Source organism: Lissotriton vulgaris, chromosome 10, assembly GCF_964263255.1.
Source record: "Lissotriton vulgaris chromosome 10, aLisVul1.2, whole genome shotgun sequence".
Taxonomy (NCBI): Eukaryota; Metazoa; Chordata; class Amphibia; order Caudata; family Salamandridae; genus Lissotriton; species Lissotriton vulgaris.
In genome coordinates this window covers 1123533575-1123555110 of record NC_141698.1, presented here as the reverse complement: position 1 = coordinate 1123555110, position 21536 = coordinate 1123533575, and positions in this window count along the sequence as shown.

The following is a 21536-nucleotide window of genomic DNA, read 5'->3' as shown; positions in this document are numbered from 1 at the left end:
GAACTGATTAGGAGGTCAGAGTTCACTAATAATTCCTTTGTACAGCTTCTGCACTAACACCAGTTAGTAGTGAACATCACTAATTGTTGGGTGTGTGGTCTTATGCCACATACTACAGATAGAGGTATTCCCTAATTTGTCCTGCCATATGTAGCCTTTGTGCTACTACGTGTGTAAGGAGACCTGTCCCGAGAGAGTTGCTAAGCAATAGGATTATGCTCCAGCAACATCTTGATAATCTGACGAATCTAGACCTGGATTCAGATTGGCGCAAGTTTAGGTTATTGCCTATGTAAGGGCAAAAGGAGGGTCTGTAAATTCTGAACCTGGGTCATAAAGGTCGTGGTTCTGCTATGAATTTGGTAACAGCGAACCGTAAACAGTGAGCTCAGCATGTATGAGTGTTTTCGTCATGTTACACCGATGGATTCACTGTGTATTTAAAGATTTCGTTCTGAACCCTTGGGTTCCATTTTGTGCATGGCAGCCATTCTGTGGTTGCCCTCACATAGGCCGATGACTTTAGCTGACTTTTGGATGACCTGAGTGAACTGACCCTGTTGCCTGAAGCTGACCTTGTTAGACCAGTTCCTTGCCCAGTAGCTGATCAAGATTAAGGATCAGAGCACAGGAGATTGTAAAGTTTGGTGTGCACATACACACCCCTTATCCTACTTCTCATCTGTTTCTGTTCCTTCTTTTATGGCTTGTTTACGATATGGGTTGTGGTCTTTTATTATGGGTTTGTCCGGCTTGTGTAAGAAGGAATGTTGGGCTTTTTGCATGCTTGCAAAAGTTAGGACTGCCCCTTACTTTTGTGCTGAGTTTTGTAACCCTACGCATATAAAAAACCTCTGTTCTCTGTATTCCTCAGACTGCCTCATTCAATTGCTAAGGCAGCTGGGTGACGTAGCCTCACTTATTGAAAGTTTAATAAAGATATCTTTTCATATTTCAGCTTCTGTGCCAAGTTCTTTATTGACGTTAGTAAGACCCCTGAGAATGAAGATTTTGGTTTCTTCAGTGTCTCAAAGTATTTTAGGCTGGTGAGTGCCGGTGTCTTACAGTACTGTAGGCTAGTGAGTGCCTATGTCTCACAGTATTATTGGAGGCCGAGGAGCGCCAGTGTCTTATAGTACTGTAAGCTAGTGAGTGCCAGTGTCTTACAATGCTGCCGGCTAGTGAGTGCCAATGTCTTACAGTACTGTAAGCAGGGGAGTGCCAATGGCTTATAATACTGTAGACTGGTGTGTGCAAGTGTCATAAAGTATTATTGTAGGCTGGTGAGTGCCAGTGTGTTACAGTACTGTAGGCTGGCGAGTGCCAGTGTGTTACAGTAACTGTAGGCTAGTGAGTGCCAGTGTACTATAGTACCGTAGGCTAGTGAGTGCCAGTGTCCTACAGTATTATTATAGCCCCGTGAGTGCCAGTGTCTCAAAGTATTATTTTAGGCCGCTGACTGCCCGTGTCTTACAGTACTGTAGGCTAGTGAGTGCCCATATCTCACAGTAATATTGTAGGCCGATGAGTGCCAGTGCCTTACAGTACTGTAGGCCGGTGAATGCCAGTGCCTTACAGTACTGTAGGATAGTGAGTGCCAGTGTCTTACAGTACTGTAAGCCGGCAAATGCCATTGTCTTATAGTACTGTAGGCTGGTGAGTGCAAGTGTCTTACAGTACTGTAGGATAGTGAGAGCCAATGTCTTACAGTACTGTAGGCCGGTGAGTGCCAGTGTCTTACAGTACTGTAGGGTTGCGAGTGCCAGTGCCTTACAGTACTGTAAGCCGGCAAATGCCATTGTCTTATAGTACTGTAGGCTGGTGAGTGCAAGTGTCTTACAGTACTGTAGGATAGTGAGAGCCAATGTCTTACAGTACTGTAGGCCGGTGAGTGCCAGTGTCTTACAGTACTGTAGGGTTGCGACTGCCAGTGTCTTACAGTACTGTAAGCCGGCAAATGCCATTGTCTTACAGTACTGTAGGCTGGTGAGTGCTAGTGTCTTACAGTACTGTAGGCCGGGGAATTCCAGTATGTTACAATACTGTAGGCCTGTGAGTGCCAGTGTCTTACAGTACTGTAGGATAGTGAGTGTCAATGTCTTACAGTACTGTAGGCCAGTGAATGCAAGTGTCTTACAGTACTGTATGGTTGCGAGTGCCAGTGTCTTACAGTACTGTAAGCCGGCAAATGCCATTGTCTTACAGTACTGTAGACTGGTGAGTGCAAGTGTCTTACAGTACTGTAGGATAGTGAGAGCCAATGTCTTACAGTACTGTAGGCCGGTGAGTGCCAGTGTCTTACAGTACTGTAGGGTTGCGAGTGCCAGTGTCTTACAGTACTGTAGGGTTGCGAGTGCCAATGTCTTACAGGACTGTAGGCCGGCGAATGCCAGTGTCTTAAAGTACTGTAGGCCGGTGAGTGCCAGTGTCTTACAGTACTGTAGGCGGGTGAGTGCCAGTGTCTTACAGTACTGTAGGCTGGTGAGTGCCAGTGTCTTACAGTACTGTAGGCTGGTGAGTGCCAGTGTCTTACAGTATTGTAGGGTTGCGAGTGCCAGTGTCTTACAGTACTGTAGGGTTGCGAGTGCCAATGTCTTACAGGACTGTAGGCCGGTGAGTGTCAGTGTCTTACAGTACTGTAGGCTGGTGAGTGCCAGTATCTTACAGTACTGTAGGCTGGTGAGTGCCAGTGTCTTACAGGACTGTAGGCCGGTGAGTGCCAGTGTCTTACAGTACTGTAGGCTGGTGAGTGCCAGTGTCTTACAGTACTGTAGGGTTGCGAGTGCCAGTGTCTTACAGTACTGTACGGTTGCGAGTGCCAGTGTCTTACAGTACTGTAGGGTTGTGAGTGCCAGTGTCTTACAGTACTGTAGGCTGGTGAGTGCCAATGTCTTACAGGACTGTAGGCCGTTGAGTGCCAGTGGCTTACAGTACTGTAGGCCGGTGAGTGCCAGTGTCTTACAGTACTGTAGGCCGGTGAGTGCCAGTGTCTTACAGTACTGTAGGGTTGCGAGTACCAGTGCCTTACAGTACTGTAAGCCGGCAAATGCCATTGTCTTATAGTACTGTAGGCTGGTGAGTGCAAGTGTCTTACAGTACTGTAGGATAGTGAGAGCCAATGTCTTACAGTACTGTAGGCCGGTGAGTGCCAGTGTCTTACAGTACTGTAGGGTTGCGAGTGCCAGTGTCTTACAGTACTGTAAGCCGGCAAATGCCATTGTCTTACAGTACTGTAGGCTGGTGAGTGCTAGTGTCTTACAGTACTGTAGGCCGGTGAATTCCAGTGTGTTACAATACTGTAGGCCTGTGAGTGCCAGTGTCTTACAGTACTGTAGGATAGTGAGTGCCAGTGTCTTACAGTACTGTAGGCGGGTGAGTGCCAGTGTCTTACAGTACTGTAGGCTGGTGAGTGCCAGTGTCTTACAGTACTGTAAGCCGGCAAATGCCATTGTCTTACAGTACTGTAGGCTGGTGAGTGCAAGTGTCTTACAGTACTGTAGGATAGTGAGAGCCAATGTCTTACAGTACTGTAGGCCGGTGAGTGCCAGTGTCTTACAGTACTGTAGGGTTGCGAGTGCCAGTGTCTTACAGTACTGTAGGGTTGCGAGTGCCAATGTCTTACAGGACTGTAGGCCGGTGAGTGCCAGTGTCTTACAGTACTGTAGGCCGGCGAATGCCAGTGTCTTACAGAACTGAAGGCTGGTGACTGCCAGTGTCTTACAGTACTGTAGGCGGGTGAGTGCCAGTGTCTTACAGTACTGTAGGCTGGTGACTGCCAGTGTCTTACAGTACTGTAGGCTGGTGAGTGCCAGTGTCTTACAGTACTGTAGGCTGGTGAGTGCCAGTGTCTTACAGTACTGTAGGGTTGCAAGTGCCAGTGTCTTACAGTACTGTAGGCCGGCGAATGCCAGTGTCTTACAGTACTGTAGGCTGGTGAGTGCCAGTGTCTTACAGTACTGTAGGCGGGTGAGTGCCAGTGTCTTACAGTACTGTAGGCTGGTGAGTGCCAGTGTCTTACAGTACTGTAGGCTGGTGAGTGCCAGTGTCTTACAGTACTGTAGGGTTGCGAGCGCCAGTGTCTTACAGTACTGTAGGGTTGCGAGTGCCAATGTCTTACAGGACTGTAGGCCGGTGAGTGCCAGTGTCTTACAGTACTGTAGGCTGGTGAGTGCCAATGTCTTACAGGACTGTAGGCCGGTGAGTGCCAGTGTCTTACAGTACTGTAGGGTTGCGAATGCCAATGTCTTACAGGACTGTAGGCCGGTGAGTGCCAGTGTCTTACAGTACTGTAGGCTAGTGAGTGCCAATGTCTTACAGTACTGTATGGTTGCGAGTGCCAGTGTCTTACAGTACTGTAAGCCGGCAAATGCCATTGTCTTACAGTACTGTAGGCTGGTGAGTGCTAGTGTCTTACAGTACTGTAGGATAGTGAGAGCCAATGTCTTACAGTACTGTAGGCCGGTGAGTGCCAGTGTCTTACAGTACTGTAGGGTTGCGAGTGCCAGTGTCTTACAGTACTGTAGGGTTGCGAGTGCCAATGTCTTACAGGACTGTAGGCCGGTAAGTGCCAGTGTCTTACAGTACTGTAGGCCGGCGAGTGCCAGTGTCTTACAGTACTGTAGGCCGGCGAGTGCCAGTGTCTTACAGTACTGTAGGCGGGTGAGTGCCAGTGTCTTACAGTACTGTAGGCTGGTGAGTGCCAGTGTCTTACAGTACTGAAGGGTTGCGAGTGCCAGTGTCTTACAGTACTGTAGGGTTGTGAGTGCCAATGTCTTACAGGACTGTATGCCGGTGAGTGCCAGTGTCTTACAGTACTGTAGGCTGGTGAGTGCCAGTGTCTTACAGGACTGTAGGCCGGTGAGTGCCAGTGTCTTACAGTACTGTAGGCTGGTGAGTGCCAGTGTCTTACAGTACTGTATGGTTGCGAGTGCCAGTGTCTTACAGTACTGTAAGCCGGCAAATGCCATTGTATTTGTATTGTATTTTTTTTGTATTGTATTTATTTATTTGTAAAGCCCTAACATTCATCCTGAAAGGACATCACGGTGCTAAAGAAAGTTGCAAGTGATTTGACATCAGCTCTGATTGAAGATTATTGATCCAGCCTGGGAAAAAGGAATGTTTTCAGTTGTTTCTTAAATGAGACAAAGCAGTAATTTGTTCTAATTTTAGGGGGTAGCTCGTTCCACTTTGTTGCCGCAATGTGAGAGAAGGCCCGCTCTCCCATCCTGACAGTACGAGCTCGTGTGATAACTGCTCTTCCTAACGTCATAGATCGTAGGTGTCTAGAGGGTTTATGAAATCTGACCCTGTCGTGTAGGATGGTGGGGCCTGAGCCGTGGAGTACCTTATGAGAAATACACAACAGCTTAAAAATGGCTCGTTGCCGCATTGGGAGCCAATGAAGCTCACGCATGCAACTTTTAGCTGAATCATATTTTCTTTTATTGCAGATGGCTTTGGCAGCGGCATTCTGAACCAACTGTAATTTAGAAAAGAGATAATCTGCCATTCCTACAAACAGAGAGTTACCGTAGTCCAGCCTACTCATCAGTAGTGACTGGACTAAGGTCTTCCTGCAATCCGTTGGCACCCAGGGGAAGACACGTCTAAGCAACTTCAAAAGTCCAAAGCTCCTTCCATAAGTTATAGAAACATGGGATTTCATGGATAAGTCCCTATCCAGTGTTATTCCTAAGTTTTTTGCTTTAGCAGTGGGATTGGGAGGCAAACCCAAGTCACTTGGCCACCAGCTGTTGTCCCAGGCCTGTGTACCTCTGCCGAACAGTAGGATTTCGGATTTGTCGGCGTTTAGTCTAAGACAGTGGTCCTGCATCCAAGTTGCCAGTTCAGTCAAACAGTTCGTCAATCTGGTTTTGGAGTCATCATTTCCATCAATGGTGACCATCAGCTGAGTGTCATCAGCATAGGAGCACATTTCGACACCCCACTTTTTGCCAATGGTTGCCAGCGAGGAGACGAATACATTAAACAAAGTTGGGCTCAATGACGCCCCCTGGGGAACTCCGTATTTTATGAGTCGTGGAGGGGATGTGTAGTCACCCAAACGTACTGATTGGGTTCGATCCGCTAGGAACGATTGTAGCCATCCTAATGCTTTGCCCAGTATTCCTTTCTCTGCCAGGATGTTCAATAGTTGATTGTGGGGTACGGTATCAAAAGCCGCTGATAGATCAAGGAGTATCAGTGCGATTGTTCTACCCTGATCCACCTTGGTTCTGATACTGTCTGTCACCGCTAAGAGTGTAGTTTCGGTGCTGTTGTTTGTCCGGAACCCTGTCTGTGAATCATCCAGCAGACCATTTGCTTCCAAAAATGTGGAAAGACTTCTGTTGACTAACTTCTCCAGAACCTTTGATAAGTAAGGTAGCTGGGATATTGGTCTGTAATTGGCCGGATTGTTTACGTCTGCTCCAGCCTTCTTTACTAAAGGGGTGACTAGGGCCTGTTTCCATGAATTTGGAAATTCAGCAGAACTAAGGGAGAGATTGAGTACTCTAGTAACTACTGGACATATTCCAGGAGTTAACTGGGAGAAAATGTGATGTGGACAAGGGTCAAGTGGAGAACCCGACTTGACCTCAAGCATGACCTTTTCTACCTCCTCTTCTGAAAAAGGGCCGAAACCGTGGCAGCTGGTATGTGCAACGGTTGGTACATCCTGTTCATTGATTTCGGTCAGGTGATTTGGAAAGGAGGCATAGATGGTATCAATTTTTTCACAGAAAAAGTCATTGAGCTTATTACAGTTTTCCTGTGAGGGGGTAAGATGCAGGGAGAGATTGATTGGGTTGCATAGTTCTTTGACGATTTTAAAAAGTTCTTTTGAGGAATTTTTATTCTCAGATATTCTACGTGTGAAGTATTCCTTTTTCGCCTTTCTGATTGCCCTGTGATAGAGTGTTTGAGCTTTCCTGAAGTTATCTTTGGTCTCATCTGTTTTGGATATTCTCCATTTATGCTCAAAAGAAGGGCAATTTCTTTTTAGAAGTTTAAGCTCAGGTCCGTACCATCTCTCTGATTTTTTGTTGCCTGGTGTATGACGAGATTGGGTGGTCGAACAATGTTCAAGAGCATTTTTAATATTTTTGTGAAGGAGATCTATCTCCTCATGGATATTGGTGCTTGTGCAAGCGGGGTGTGAGAAATGATTTCTAAATTTATCGATTGTGAAAGATTTCCAATTTCTCGTGCTTACTGTAAATCCACTGTTTTTTTTGGTCTGGGGGATAGGAAGATTGATACGAAAGGTAATCAAGTAATGATCAGTCCATAACAGTGGTATTAAAGGGTCGATGTCTATAGATTCAATATTAGAGAATATCACATCTAATGTATGTCCTGCAATATGAGTTGGTTGATGGACTCTCTGAGATAATTGCAGGATAGCCATGTCTTCCACTAGTAGATTCGTCAGGGAGCTACTACTGTTGTCCAGATGTATATTAAAATCTCCAAGAAGGAGGATATTCTTATTCTTCAAACAGACAGGCATGATTTGTGTGAGTAGTTGTGTACTAAAGTTTAAAGTGCAACCTGGGGGATTATAGATTAAAAAGCCTCCGAATAGTACATTGGTGTTCATGGACACAGTAAATGCCAGGACTTCATATTTTTCAGCCGGCACGATAGTCTCTTGCCTGCATGAGAGGTGGTCTCTGAACAATAGAGCTACACCACCACCCCTTTATCGACTCTATTAACATTCAATATCTTATAGTCTGGGGGAAGGGCTGTGACTATATCAGGGATATTGTGGTCATCTAGCCAAGTTTCCGTTAAACACAATAGATCGGGTTGATGTTCATTAAGAAGATCCCAAATATAGGTGGAGTGTTTGGGTAATGATCTTGCGTTCGTGTAGATGCATTTAAGGGGAACTGTAGGTAAATTTAGTTTCACGGGAATCAGCGTGGGGGTGCTTTCCCATCTACAATTGTAAAAGCTAAATGGGCCGTAAGTGTCCATCGGACCCATGTGAGCGCAATCAGATGTATTTATGGCCGTCGTACCAGCCAGATCCAGCAAATCGCGGCGTGTATAAGTGAAATTCCCGCTAGAGTCCGGCATCTTACTCATAATTTGGGCAGGGGTCATGGCCCCTGGCCCCGGTCGGCCGCGGACGGGCGCAGACGGGCTTGGCTTAGGCGCGGCTTCGGGGCGCATCCGGCGCGCCCGCTGCGCCAGCCCGCTGCGCCGTCTGGCCACCTGACACATGATATAGAGGGAAGGGAGAGAAGAGGGCGGGAGGACGGCGCGACTAGAGCGCTGTCCCCGCCTCACTCAATATGGCGCCCACCGCCGCCGAGTATCGGCTGAGAAGCGGCTGGGCAAGTGATAGATAGTTTGTTAAGGTGTCAGAGTGCCTGTAATTTAAATTCCCCTTATTCTAAAAGCCCCCCAGGATAAAATGATGCAATTTTAAAATTTTGTAAAAAACGCTCCAATGCTCCGAGTTCAGATCGCAAATAACAACACAGATCACAGCATTACACGTGCAGCTCGCAGCCCCAGTTCCCTCAACTAGGGAGAGCTTCTAGAGGCCATTGTCTTACAGTACTGTAGGCTGGTGAGTGCTAGTGTCTTACAGTACTGTAGGATAGTGAGAGCCAATGTCTAACAGTACTCTAGGCCGGTGAGAGCCAGTGTCTTACAGTACTGTAGGGTTGCGAGTGCCAGTGTCTTACAGTACTGTAGGGTTGCGAGTGCCAATGTCTTACAGGACTGTAGGCCGGTGAGTGCCAGTGTCTTACAGTACTGTAGGCCGGCGAGTGCCAGTGTCTTACAGTACTGTAGGCTGGTGAGTGCCAGTGTCTTACAGTACTGTAGGCGGGTGAGTGCCAGTGTCTTACAGTACTGTAAGCTGGTGAGTGCCAGTGTCTTACAGTACTGTAGGCTGGTGAGTGCCAGTGTCTTACAGTACTGTAGGGTTGCGAGTGCCAGTGTCTTACAGTACTGTAGAGTTGCGAGTGCCAATGTCTTACAGGACTGTAGGCCGGTGAGTGCCAGTGTCTTACAGTACTGTAGGCTGGTGAGTGCCAGTGTCTTACAGGACTGTAGGCCGGTGAGTGCCAGTGTCTTACAGTACTGTAGGCTGGTGAGTGCCAGTGTCTTACAGTACTGTAGGGTTGCGAGTGCCAGTGTCTTACAGTACTGTAGGGTTGCGAGTGCCAGTGGCTTACAGTACTGTAGGGTTGCGAGTGCCAGTGTCTTACAGTACTGTAGGGTTGTGAGTGACAGTGTCTTACAGTACTGTAGGGTTGCAAGTGCCAGTGTCTTACAGTACTGTAGGCTGGTGAGTGCCAATGTCTTACAGGACTGTAGGCCGGTGAGTGCCAGTGGCTTACAGTACTGTAGGCCGGTGAGTGTCAGTGTCTTACAGTACTGTAGGCCGGTGAGTGCCAGTGTCTTACAGTACTGTAGGGTTGTGAGCGCCAGTGTCTTACAGTACTGTAGGCTGGTGAGTGCCAGTGTCTTACAGTACTGTAGGGTTGTGAGTGCCAGTGTCTTACAGTACTGTAGACTGGTGAGTGCCAGTGTCTTACAGTACTGTAGGCCGGTGAGTGCCAGTGTCTTACAGTACTGTAGGGTTGTGAGTGCCAGTGTCTTACAGGACTGTAGGCTGGTGAGCGCCAGTGTCTTACAGTACTGTAGGGTTGCGAGTGCCAGTGTCTTACAGTGCTGTAAGCCGGCAAATGCCATTGTCTTACAGTACTGTAGGCTGGTGAGTGCAAGTGTCTTACAGTTCTGTAGGCTGGTGAGTGCCAGTGTCTTACAGTACTGTAGGATTGCGAGTGCCAGTGTCTTACAGTTCTGTAGGCTGGTGAGCGCCAGTGTCTTACAGTACTGTAGGGTTGCGAGTGCCAGTGTCTTACAGTACTGTAGGGTTGCGAGTGCCAGTGTCTTACAGTACTGTAGGGTTGCGAGTGCCAGTGTCTTACAGTTCTGTAGGCTGGTGAGTGCCAGTGTCTTACAGTACTGTAGGCTGGTGAGTGCCAGTGTCTTACAGTACTGTAGGGTTGTGAGTGCCAGTGTCTTACAGGACTGTAGGCTGGTGAGTGCCAGTGTCTTACAGTACTGTAGGCCGGTGAGCGCCAGTGTCTTACAGTACTGTAGGGTTGCGAGTGCCAGTGTCTTACAGTGCTGTAAGCCGGCAAATGCCATTTTCTTACAGTACTGTAGGCTGGTGAGTGCCAGTGTCTTACAGTACTGTAGGCCGGTGAATGCCAGTGTCTTACAGTACTGTAGGGTTGTGAGTGCCAGTGTCTTACAGGACTGTAGGCTGGTGAGTGCCAGTGTCTTACAGTACTGTAGGCCGGTGAGCGCCAATGTCTTACAGTACTGTAGGGTTGCGAGTGCCAGTGTCTTACAGTGCTGTAAGCCGGCAAATGCCATTGTCTTACAGTACTGTAGGCTGGTGAGTGCAAGTGTCTTACAGTTCTGTAGGCTGGTGAGTGCCAGTGTCTTACAGTACTGTAGGGTTGTGAGAGCCAGTGTCTTACAGTACTGTAGGGTTGCGAGTGCCAGTGTCTTACAGTACTGTAGGGTTGCGAGTGCCAGTGTCTTACAGTTCTGTAGGCTGGTGAGCGCCAGTGTCTTACAGTACTGTAGGGTTGTGAGAGCCAGTGTCTTACAGTACTGTAGGGTTGCGAGTGCCAGTGTCTTACAGTTCTGTAGGCTGGTGAGTGCCAGTGTCTTACAGTACTGTAGGGTTGTGAGAGCCAGTGTCTTACAGTACTGTAGGGTTGCGAGTGCCAGTGTCTTACAGTACTGTAGGGTTGTGAGTGCCAGTGTCTTACAGTACTGTAGGGTTGCGAGTGCCAGTGTCTTACAGTACTGTAGGGTTGCGAGTGCCAGTGTCTTACAGTTCTGTAGGCTGGTGAGTGCCAGTGTCTTACAGTACTGTAGGCCGGTGAGTGCCAGTGTCTTACAGTACTGTAGGGTTGTGAGTGCCAGTGTCTTACAGTACTGTAGGCCAGTGAGTGCCAGTGTCTTACAGTACTGTAGGCCGGTGAGTGCCAGTGTCTTACAGTACTGTAGGCTGGTGAGTGCCAGTGTCTTACAGTACTGTAGGGTTGTGAGAGCCAGTGTCTTACAGTACTGTAGGCTGGTGAGTGCCAGTGTCTTACAGTACTGTAGGCTGGTGAGTGCCAGTGTCTTACAGTACTGTAGGCTGGTGAGTGCCAGTGTCTTAAAGTACTGTAGGCCAGTGAGTGCCAGTGTCTTACAGTACTGTAGGCCGGTGAGTGCCAGTGTCTTACAGTACTGTAGGCTGGTGAGTGCCAGTGTCTTACAGGACTGTAGGCCGGTGAGTGCCAGTGTCTTACAGGACTGTAGGCTGGTGAGTGCCAGTGTCTTACAGTACTGTAGGGTTGCGAGTGCCAGTGTCTTACAGTACTGTAGGGTTGTGAGTGCCAGTGTCTTACAGTACTGTAGGGTTGCGAGTGCCAGTGTCTTACAGTACTGTAGGGTTGCGAGTGCCAGTGTCTTACAGTTCTGTAGGCTGGTGAGTGCCAGTGCCTTACAGGACTGTATGCCGGTGAGTGCCAGTGTCTTACAGTACTGTAGGCTGGTGAGTGCCAGTGTCTTACAGGACTGTAGGCCGGTGAGTGCCAGTGTCTTACAGTACTGTAAGCAGGTGCCAGTACCTTCCCAGCATCTGTGTCTCCTGCCTCTGTGGGGAGTTCCCATACTCCTGGGATCCATCCCTCTGTCTCTGGCTCCGCTCCCTTTCCCGGCAGCTCCAGCTCTCTCTCTGTGTGATCCTGCGCTCCCGTGTCATTCCCTTGAATCTGATACTCTTTCTTCTCTTCGGGCGGTCGGTGCAGGTTTCCCCCCGTCTTCACACCTCCCCACAGCGCCCCCCAGCAGGGTCAGGGCGGTAACTGGAGCAGACAAAGCCCCGCATTCTCCCCTCAAAGGACCCTTTGTGCCAGGAAAGATGAAGCCAAGAGTATGTGTGAAGAATTCAGAAACAGAAGAGCGCCGTCTCCGAAGGTGCCCGTCGAGTGCCACCGGTGCCAGATACGGTTTCAGTGCCAACAAAAAGCGTGCACTTCACACCTCGGGGTGAGGGGGTTAGGGGGGGAGCTTCCTGGACAAGGCGCTCGGGGCCGGCTCGTTGACACCAGCTGGCGGCACACAGGGGTGTTCGCCTGGGTATCTGTGCGCAAGGGAGGAGCCACAAATACACCCCACTTTGAACTAAAGCACGTATGCCACCAATGACGCGAAGCAAGTGAACCCAACCCTCCACAGAACAACTTCCAAGTCTTTTTCATCCATCTTTCGATCCATCCTCTGCCATTCATCCAGCAATCCATCTATTTTGCCGTCCTCTCCTCCACTTTGCCATCCATCTGTCCATCCAGCCATCCACTCATCCATCCTTTCTGCCTTCCATTCATTCATCAATACATTCATCCATCCTTACTATCCATCAATCCACTCGACTATCCAATCATCCATCTGTTCACACATCCATTCACCCATTCATCCATCTATCGTTCACATTACCTTCCACCCATTCACTCAGCCATCCATCCATTCACTTTGTCATCCATCTCCACTGCATCCAGCCATCCATCCACTCTACCATTCATCTTGCTATCCATCCACTCTGCCATCCACTCATCTCTATCCTGCCACCCATCCACCCATCCTCCATCCATCACTCCATCCTTCACACATCCACTGTGCCATTCATTCATTAACACATATATCAATTCGCTCTGCCATTCAATCCATCTACTCTGATATCCAGCCATCTATCTGTTCACTCATCCATTTACCCATTCACCCATTCATCATTCACTTTACCTTCTATCCATTCACTCTGCCACCCATCCACTCTGCATCCAGCCATCCATCCACTCTACCATTCATCTTGCTATCCATCCACTTTGCCATCCAATCACTCACTCACTAATTCGTCCATCTCTTTTCTCTGACATCCTTTCACCTGTGCGTCCACCTATCCATTCACTCATCCATCCCTCCCTTTACTCTGCTAACCTTTCACCTGTCCACCCACTTATCCATTCGCTCGCTCACCCACCCACTCACTCACTCACTCACTCACTCACTCACTCACTCACTCACTCACTCACTCACTCACTCACTCGCTCACTCACTCACTCACTCACTCACTCACTCACTCATCCATCCCTTTGTGCCCATCCTTTCACCTGTCCATCCACCTATCCATTCTCTCTCTCACTCACTCACTCATCCATCCCTTTGTGGCCATCCTTTCACCTGTCCACCCACCTATCCATTCTCTCACTCACTCACTCATCCATCCCTTTGTCCCCATCCTTTCACTTGTCCACCCACTTATCATTCACTCATCCTTTCATCCACACACAAATTCATCCATCCATCACCATATTCATCCATACTACCTTTTCCCCACCCTTTCTTCCGATATTTCTTCTTTCCTTCCTGGTCTATTCACCCAGACCTCTTCCTCCTTCCATTGACGCTGTGTTCCAGCCTTAATTGTGACCCTTTGTCTGCCGAGCTGCAGACAGAAGAGGACCACGAGGGACCCCACTCCCGTTGCGGTGCTAACGCCGGGGGGTCGCGACGGTAGGGTGAACACCTTCGGCGCGCTGCTTGCAGTACTGTTCACCGCAGAGAGGGCACTCGCTCTGACGCCAGCATCCTTCATGTATTGGGACTGCAGGCTTGTAGATGTGGGCAGCACGCTGGCGATGACGTGCTCGAGGCGTTGCCCTTCTTGGGCACTGCTGTCCATAACTCTCAGTAAACTAAGGATGCAACTTCCCGCTCATTCTGTCCTGAGTAAGCATCCTTGCATGCATCTAGGTGCACACAGGATACTTCAGAGAATGAACTATGACCCTCAGGTGTAGATTTTTGACACGTGCGTCCGCTCTCCCTCTCTCACTATCATAAATACAGTCCTATCATCGTACGATGAGAGGTTCTCGCAGAGACCGTCTTCTCCCCCCTACCATCAGAGATCTTCTCCTACCATCAGAGATCCTCCTCTGCCATCACAGATCCTCTCCTCCCATCACAGATCCTCTCCAACCATCAGAGATCCTCCTCTACCAACAAAGATCCTCTCCTCCCATCAGAGATTCTCCCCTACCATCAGAGATCCTTTCTACAACCATCAGAGATCCTCTCCTCCTCTTCTCCCATCACAGATCCTCTCCTCCCATCACAGATCCTCTCCAACCATCAGAGATCCTCCTCTACCAACAAAGATCCTCTCCTCCCATCACAGATCCTCTCCTACCATCAGAGATCCTCTTTTCTTCTCCTACCACCAGTAATCCTTCCCTCCTGTCCTGCCATGAGATATTCTCTAATCCACCCTTACCAGAGATCCTCTCCTCCTCTCCTACCATCAGAGATCCTCTCCTCCTCCCCTAGCATCAGAGATCCTCTACTAACAACAGAGATCCTCTCTTTGGGCCCGATTCACAGAACTAACTTAGGACAAAATCCTAAACTTACTACTTTTGGTATTCACAGAAGTTAGGATTTTGTCTTAAGTTTGTCTTAAAACAAACTTAAGACAAAATCCTAACTTCTGTGAATACCAAAAGTGGTAAGTTTAGGATTTTGTCTTAAGTTAGTTCTGTGAATTGGGCCCCTTCTCTCCTACCATCAGTCAGAGATCGTCTCCTCCCCTCCTACCATCAGAGATCCTCTCCTCCTCTCCTACATCAGAGATCCTCTACTAACAACAGAGATCCTCTCCTCCTCCCCTAGCATCAGAGATCCTCTACTAACAACAGAGATCCTCTCCTCCTCTCCTACATCAGAGATCCTTTCCTTCTTTCCTACATCAGAGATCCTCTCCTCCTCTCTAACAACAGATATCCTCTCCTCCTCCCCTATCAGAGATCCTCTACTAATAGAGATCCTCTCCTCCTCTACTAACAACAGAGATCCTATCCTCCTCTCCTACATCAGAGATCCTCTCCTCCTCTCCTATATCAGAGATCCTCTCCTACCAGAGATCCTCCCTTCCTCTCCTACCATCAGTCAGAGATCCTCTCCTCCTCTCCTAGCATCAGAGATCCTCTCCTACCAGAGATCCTCTCCTCCTCTCCTACCATCAGAGATCCTCTCCTCCTCTCCTATCATCAGAGATCCTCTCCTCCTCCCCTAGCATCAGAGATCCTCTACTAACAATGGAGATCCTCTGATCCTCTCCTAACAACAGAGATCCTCTCCCCCTCTCCTACATAAGAGATCCTCTATTCCTCCCCTAGCATCGGAGACCCTCTACTAACAACAGAGATCCTCTCCTCCTCCCCTTTCAGAGATCCTCTACTAACAGAGATCCTCTCCTCCTCTCCTACATCAGAGATCCTCTCCTCCTCCCCTATCAGAGATCCTCTACTAACAGAGATACTCTACTCCTCCCCTAGCATCAGAGATCCTCTACTAACAAGATATCCTCTCCTCCTCTCCTACCATTAGTCAGAGATCCTCTCCTCCTCTCCTACCATCATAGAGCCTCTCCTTCTCCCCTAGAATCAGAGATCCTCTACTAACAATTGAGATCCTCGGCTCCTCTCCTAACAACAGAGATCCTCTCCTCCTCTCCTACTATCAGAGATCCTCTCCTCCTCTCCTACCATCAGAGATCCTCTCCTCCTCTCCTAGCATCAGAGATCCTCTCCTCCTCTCCTACCATCAGAGATCCTCTCCTCCCCTCCTACCATCAGAGATCCTCTCCTCCCCTCCTACCATCAGAGATCCTCTCCTCCTCTCCTAGCATCAGAGATCCTCTCCTCCTCTCCTACTATCAGAGATCCTCTCCTCCCCTCCTACCATCAGAGATCCTCTCCTCCTCTCCTAGCATCAGAGATCCTCTCCTCCTCCCCTAGCAACAGAGACCCTCTACTAACAACAGAGATCCTCTACTCCTCCCTTATCAGAGATCCTCTCCTCCTACCCTAACATCAGAGATCCTCTACTAACAAGAGATCATCTCCTCCTCTCCTACCATCAGAAATCCTCTCCTACCAGAGATCCTCTCTTCCTCTCCTACCATCAGTCAGAGATCCTCTCCTCCGCTCCTACCATCAGAGATCCTCTCCTCCTCCCCTAGCATCAGAGATCCTCTCCTCCTCTCCTAACATCAGAGATCCTCTCCTACCAGAGATCCTGTCCTCCTCTCCTAACATCAGAGATTATCGCCTCCTCTCCTCCTCTCCTACTATCAGAGATCGTCTCCTCCCATCCTACCATCAGAGATCCTCTCCTCCTCTCCTACTATCAGAGATCCTCTCCTCCTCCCCTAGCATCACAGATCCTCTACTAACCATGGAGATCCTCTGCTCCTCTTCTACCATCAGAAATCCTCTCCTCAGCTCCTACATCAGAGATCCTCTCCTCCTCTCCTAACATCGGAGACCCTCTCCTACCAGAGATTCTGTCCTCCTCTCCTAACATCAGAGATTCTCTCCTCCTCTCCTACCATCAGAAATCCTCTCCTCCTCTCCTACTATCAGAGATCCTCTCCTCCACTCCTACCATCAGAGATCCTCTCCTTGTCTCCTAACATCAGAGATGCTCTCCTACCAGAGATCCTGTCCTCCTCTCCTACCATCAGAGATTCTCTCCCCCTTTCCTACTATCAGAGATACTCTCCTATGATCACAGATCCTCTTCTCCTCTCCTACCAGCAGAGATTCTCTCCTCCTCTCCTACCATCAGAAATCCTCTCTTCAGCACCTACATCAGAGATCCTCTCCCCAAGTCCTAGATCAGAGATCCTCTCATCCTCTCTCCTACCATCAGATATCCTCTCCTCCTCTCCTATCATCACATATCCTCTTCTCCTCCTTTAACATAAGCGATCCTCTCTTCCTCTCCTACCATCCAAGATCCTCACATCTTCTCCTACCATCAGAGTTCCTCTCCTACCATCAGTGATCCTCCCATCTGCTCTTACCATCAGAGATCCTCCCCTCTTTTCCTACCATCAATGATCCTCTCCTTCTCTCCTACCATCATAGATCCTCTCCTCCTCTCTTACCATCTAAGATCCTCTCCTCCTCCCATAGCACCAGAGATCCTCTCCTAACAATGGAGATCTATAATGTTGTTCACTCCAAAGGATGACCGCACTCAGGAATGAAGGTAAGTTGGTTTATTAATCAAGGAGAGAAACCGGTCAGCATCTTTTAACAAGCCTGGGCCAAACCATCTGCTGTGGAATCTGGAAAACAGTACGAATTCCAGATTCCAGATGATATCAGCAAGACACCACACATCCCCCTTCATTAATAGAACAACAACAAAAAAATAAGAAAAATAAACTAAAGAAAATCTAGAATGAAATAAGTGGAACAAATACAAGAAATACATATCATTAATAATAAAATGCAAGAGATTTAATTTACCCAAATGATAATCCTTACACCAGACAGGACAATGACATTGCCTTTGCACATGGTACCTATCTGGATCACCAGATTGTTGATGTAATGATTTCTGCCAATTTGTTCCATTGCATGAGAGCTTGGGAACAACGCAACAGTGGAATCAGCAGTCTTTTCAGCAGGCCATAGCCACTGAGGAACTTTCACCACCTTGTTCCACCAAACTTACATTTGTCCTTTGTTAAAGTCAGACCATTGTCCAGTTATATACACAAAGCTTTATGAAGCGTATCGGTATGTTCTTGTGACTTGCATGAAAACCAACCAGAATATCGTCTTGAAAGTATAATACATTTTTGATATCATTAAACAATTTATGCATTAACCTTTGCGAAACAGAGGATGCAGATATTAACCCAAAAGGCATTCTCTTCTACCTAAAAGCACCCTCAGATGTAATAAATAAGGTGAGATGTTTGCTATCTTCATGGAGAGCTATCTGATGATAGGCGTTAGACAAATCGAGAGTCGAAAATACTGAGGCTCATTTGAGTTTAGCAAACATTTCACTAATATTTGGCAGAGAATGTCTGTTCACCCATACACTGTTGTTGAGATCTCTTAAGTCTACACACAATCTGACTTGGCCATTAGGTTTGTGTGTGTCAACTACGGGTGACAACCACTCTGAGGATTCAAGCTCCTCAATAATTTCAAGATTACGTACATCTCTCTAATTTTTTCTTAATAGCTTCCATTAAATGTAATGGAACATTTCTAACATTATGAACTCTGGGTACGGCATCATGTTTAAAAATTATTTTGTGGGCAAAATATTTAAGAAGACCTAACTGAGAAGAGGAGAATACACTGGGAAACTGTTTTTCCCCACTTGGATGCAGGATCAATCCCTACATGGAGAATTAAATCTGAGTACCCAAGAACTTGATCAGGATGGTTGGGGTCTAGAGTGATCATAAGGTCTCTTTGCTGAGGTCAACCTAAAAGGTATGAACCCTCCCTTGCAACATATACTTTGGAAGAAACGGACTTCCCTTTAAAACTAAGAGTGGTTGTGAAAAATCCTAATACATCTATGGGTTTTCTCCTGTAACCTACACGTTTGATGTCTGGAGGAGATAAACATACATTAGCTAATTCCTTTAACCATTCATCCCCAATAAGAGTATGTCTAGCACCAGAGTCTGCCATGACTCTTACATCCTTATCACCAATCACAACAGTGCAAAAAGGAGCATCTTTTGCATTACTATTAACTTCATAAACAGCTAGAAGAACTTCCTCATCTTCGAGACTTTTTTCACTTGCTCAGCATTTTGGTTCTTATAATCAATATTTCTATTCTTGGATTTGTTCTTGTTCCTACACATCCTAGTATAATGCCCTTTTAATTTACAATATCTGCATACTTGACCAATGGCAGGACACCTTTTGTCATTCTCCAATGAACGGGAATGCCACATTTGAAACATACATAGTATTTTCTTTTTTGGTTGAAATGAGTTTTAGTCTTGGATTTGCTAGAAGTGCCCTCATCAACATTAGACTTTTTGACTAAATGAACCTCAGAGACTTTCTGTTCAGCAAGTTCCTTCAAGCCAAGTTTCATATCCTCAAAGGGATGGGCTATATCTATGGCTTTGTTTAGTGTCAAATCTTCAGCAGATAATAATTTTTCTTATAGCTTGACATCAGCAACTTTGTGTACTAGTTCCTCACGTACCATCTGGTCATGAAACATAGAATAATTGCATTTAGATGCCAAGATTCTCAGATCATTGACAGAAACGTCTATGGAGTCATTTAATAATTGGCCTCTACTGAGAAAGTTGTGAGGTGCAAAAACCTTGTTGACTTTTTTTACGTACAGTTTGTCTAGTTGTTTAATAGCCTCATCAAATACATCAATATCGTCATCTGATGACAATGTGCAATTTGAAGTAATAGGAGGTAAGTGACTTAAAATATGCCTGCCTTCTGCACCTAGACAATGTTTTAAGATAGCAAGTTTCCTCTTGTCCGTATAATAATCACCACCAATGGCTTCAAGGTGTGCCTCTAAACCTTCTTTCCATTGTTTCCACTCTAGAATGGGTTCAACAGGAGAGGATAAAAATGGAGCAGGTGCATTATTACCCTCCATAGTAAAGATGCCTAATAATAAAAATGGAAAAAATGTTAATTGGAAGAATTGTTGTTGTGAGTGCAGCCGTAACACTGAAATACGAATATGAAACTATGAAACAGAACGTGCCTTTAATGAAAATTAATGAGTAGTAACTTCTTGACTTGTGACGATGAAGAAATTGTTGGTATGCGTGAATCCAAAATATAAGAATAGCACAACACTAGTTGAGAGTGTTTAATATGGCATTTTAGCTATTACAGGGGTGGGTGTCACAGAGGTATAGAGATGGCAACATGCTGGCTTAAAATGATACAAAGTATCTTTGGTGTGCATGTCACCGAAATGTAGATAAACAAAACGCTTATCCACAATAGCAAACAGGATCCACATCAAGAAGAAGTCAGCGCTCTAGTCTTCACGCTGGTTCACAATAGCAAACAGAGTCCACATCAAGAAGAAGTCAGCGCTCTAGTCTTTACTATCACATGTGCTCATGCGCGTTCAACAGAAGAAAGACTTCCGAGGCACATGCTCGTTCGACAGAACAAAGACTTCCTTGGCAACAGTTCCATGGCACCCGCAGGTAATAGCGCATTCACGATCAATGTGCGAGGGACAGCACATGTAGACTTCAAGAGGAGCATGAGGCACGGTCTGTGCACGAGAAGTAGTGCAAAACGGCAAAGTGCAAATAAATAAAATCTCACTGCAATCTTCTATTTTGATGCAATTTTCAGAAATGAGAATAATCACCAACAGAGTCTTCAGTAGACAGGTCCAGGAGATGCTCAGTGGCTTCTGACAGTGGACGGACTCACGAGCTGCTCACCACAGAGCTCCAGGCTTGATGGTTCATTTTCCAGTTGTCGCCAGTATAATGTTGTTCACGCCAAAAGATGACAGCACTCAAGAATGAAGGTAAGTTGGTTTATTTATCAAGGAGAGAAACAGGTCAGCATCATCTAACAAGCCGGGGCAAAACCGTCTGCTGTGGCATCTGGAACACAGTAAATGTTCTAGATTTCAGATGATATCAGCAAGACACCACAAGGTCCTCACCTCCGCTCCTACATCAGAGATCCTCTCTTCTTCTCCTACCATCAGAAATCCTTTCCTCTTCACATACCAACAGTAATCCTTCCCTCCTCTCCTACCATCAGACATCGTCTCTCCTTCCATCAGAGATCCTCTCCTCCTCTCCTACCACCAGAGATCCTCTGCTCCTCTCCTACCATCAGAGATCCTCACCATCTCCCCTACCACCTGAGATCCTCTCCCCTGACCCTCCATCACAGATCCCATCCTTGTCTCCTAACATCAGAGATCTTCCCGTCATGAAAGATCCTCTTCATACCATTGGAGTTTCACTTGGTTCGATCCCATGGTGTTCCCAATATCTCTGCTTTGAGGAAGAATGTGCACAACTGCCCCGTGTGAAGTTGTCAGAAGTATTTTTCTGGTTCTGAACTTCTGCCTGTGATGAGACCTGTGGAAATTGCCTGCCAGTGCCCGTGTGTGAGTTGACATCTGTGCATTCTGTTCATGTCTCTGTATTATCATCAAACCCAAGCCTTTGGCATATGTGTCTCACTGCGTCCTTCTTGAGCCAGTGGTAGGGATTGACCCTTTGCTTACTGCCTGTGGTGTTGGCATGGCCGCGGCTTCTGCTGGCTAGAAACATTTCTTTGGCTGCATTCGGCATATGGATATTGTAATAACACAGGCTGGAACCGGCTTTGTGAGAGGTTGACTAGATAAGTGTGTTCCATACCTTTGGTGAGTGCCTACAGGTAAACAAGTCCTGAAATTGGACACCCTGAACACCAATAGCTCTAGATTCATACCAGAACCAATGTCAGCATTGAGTTGAAGGCGATGAGTAGTTGGATTACTTCCTACTTTGCCCTGTTGCCTGTTGTTCTTGAGTGCTTGTGAGAAGTGGGGTTTATAGTTGCCTAAGTTATGCACCTAAGCCAGGCAGAACCCACCGC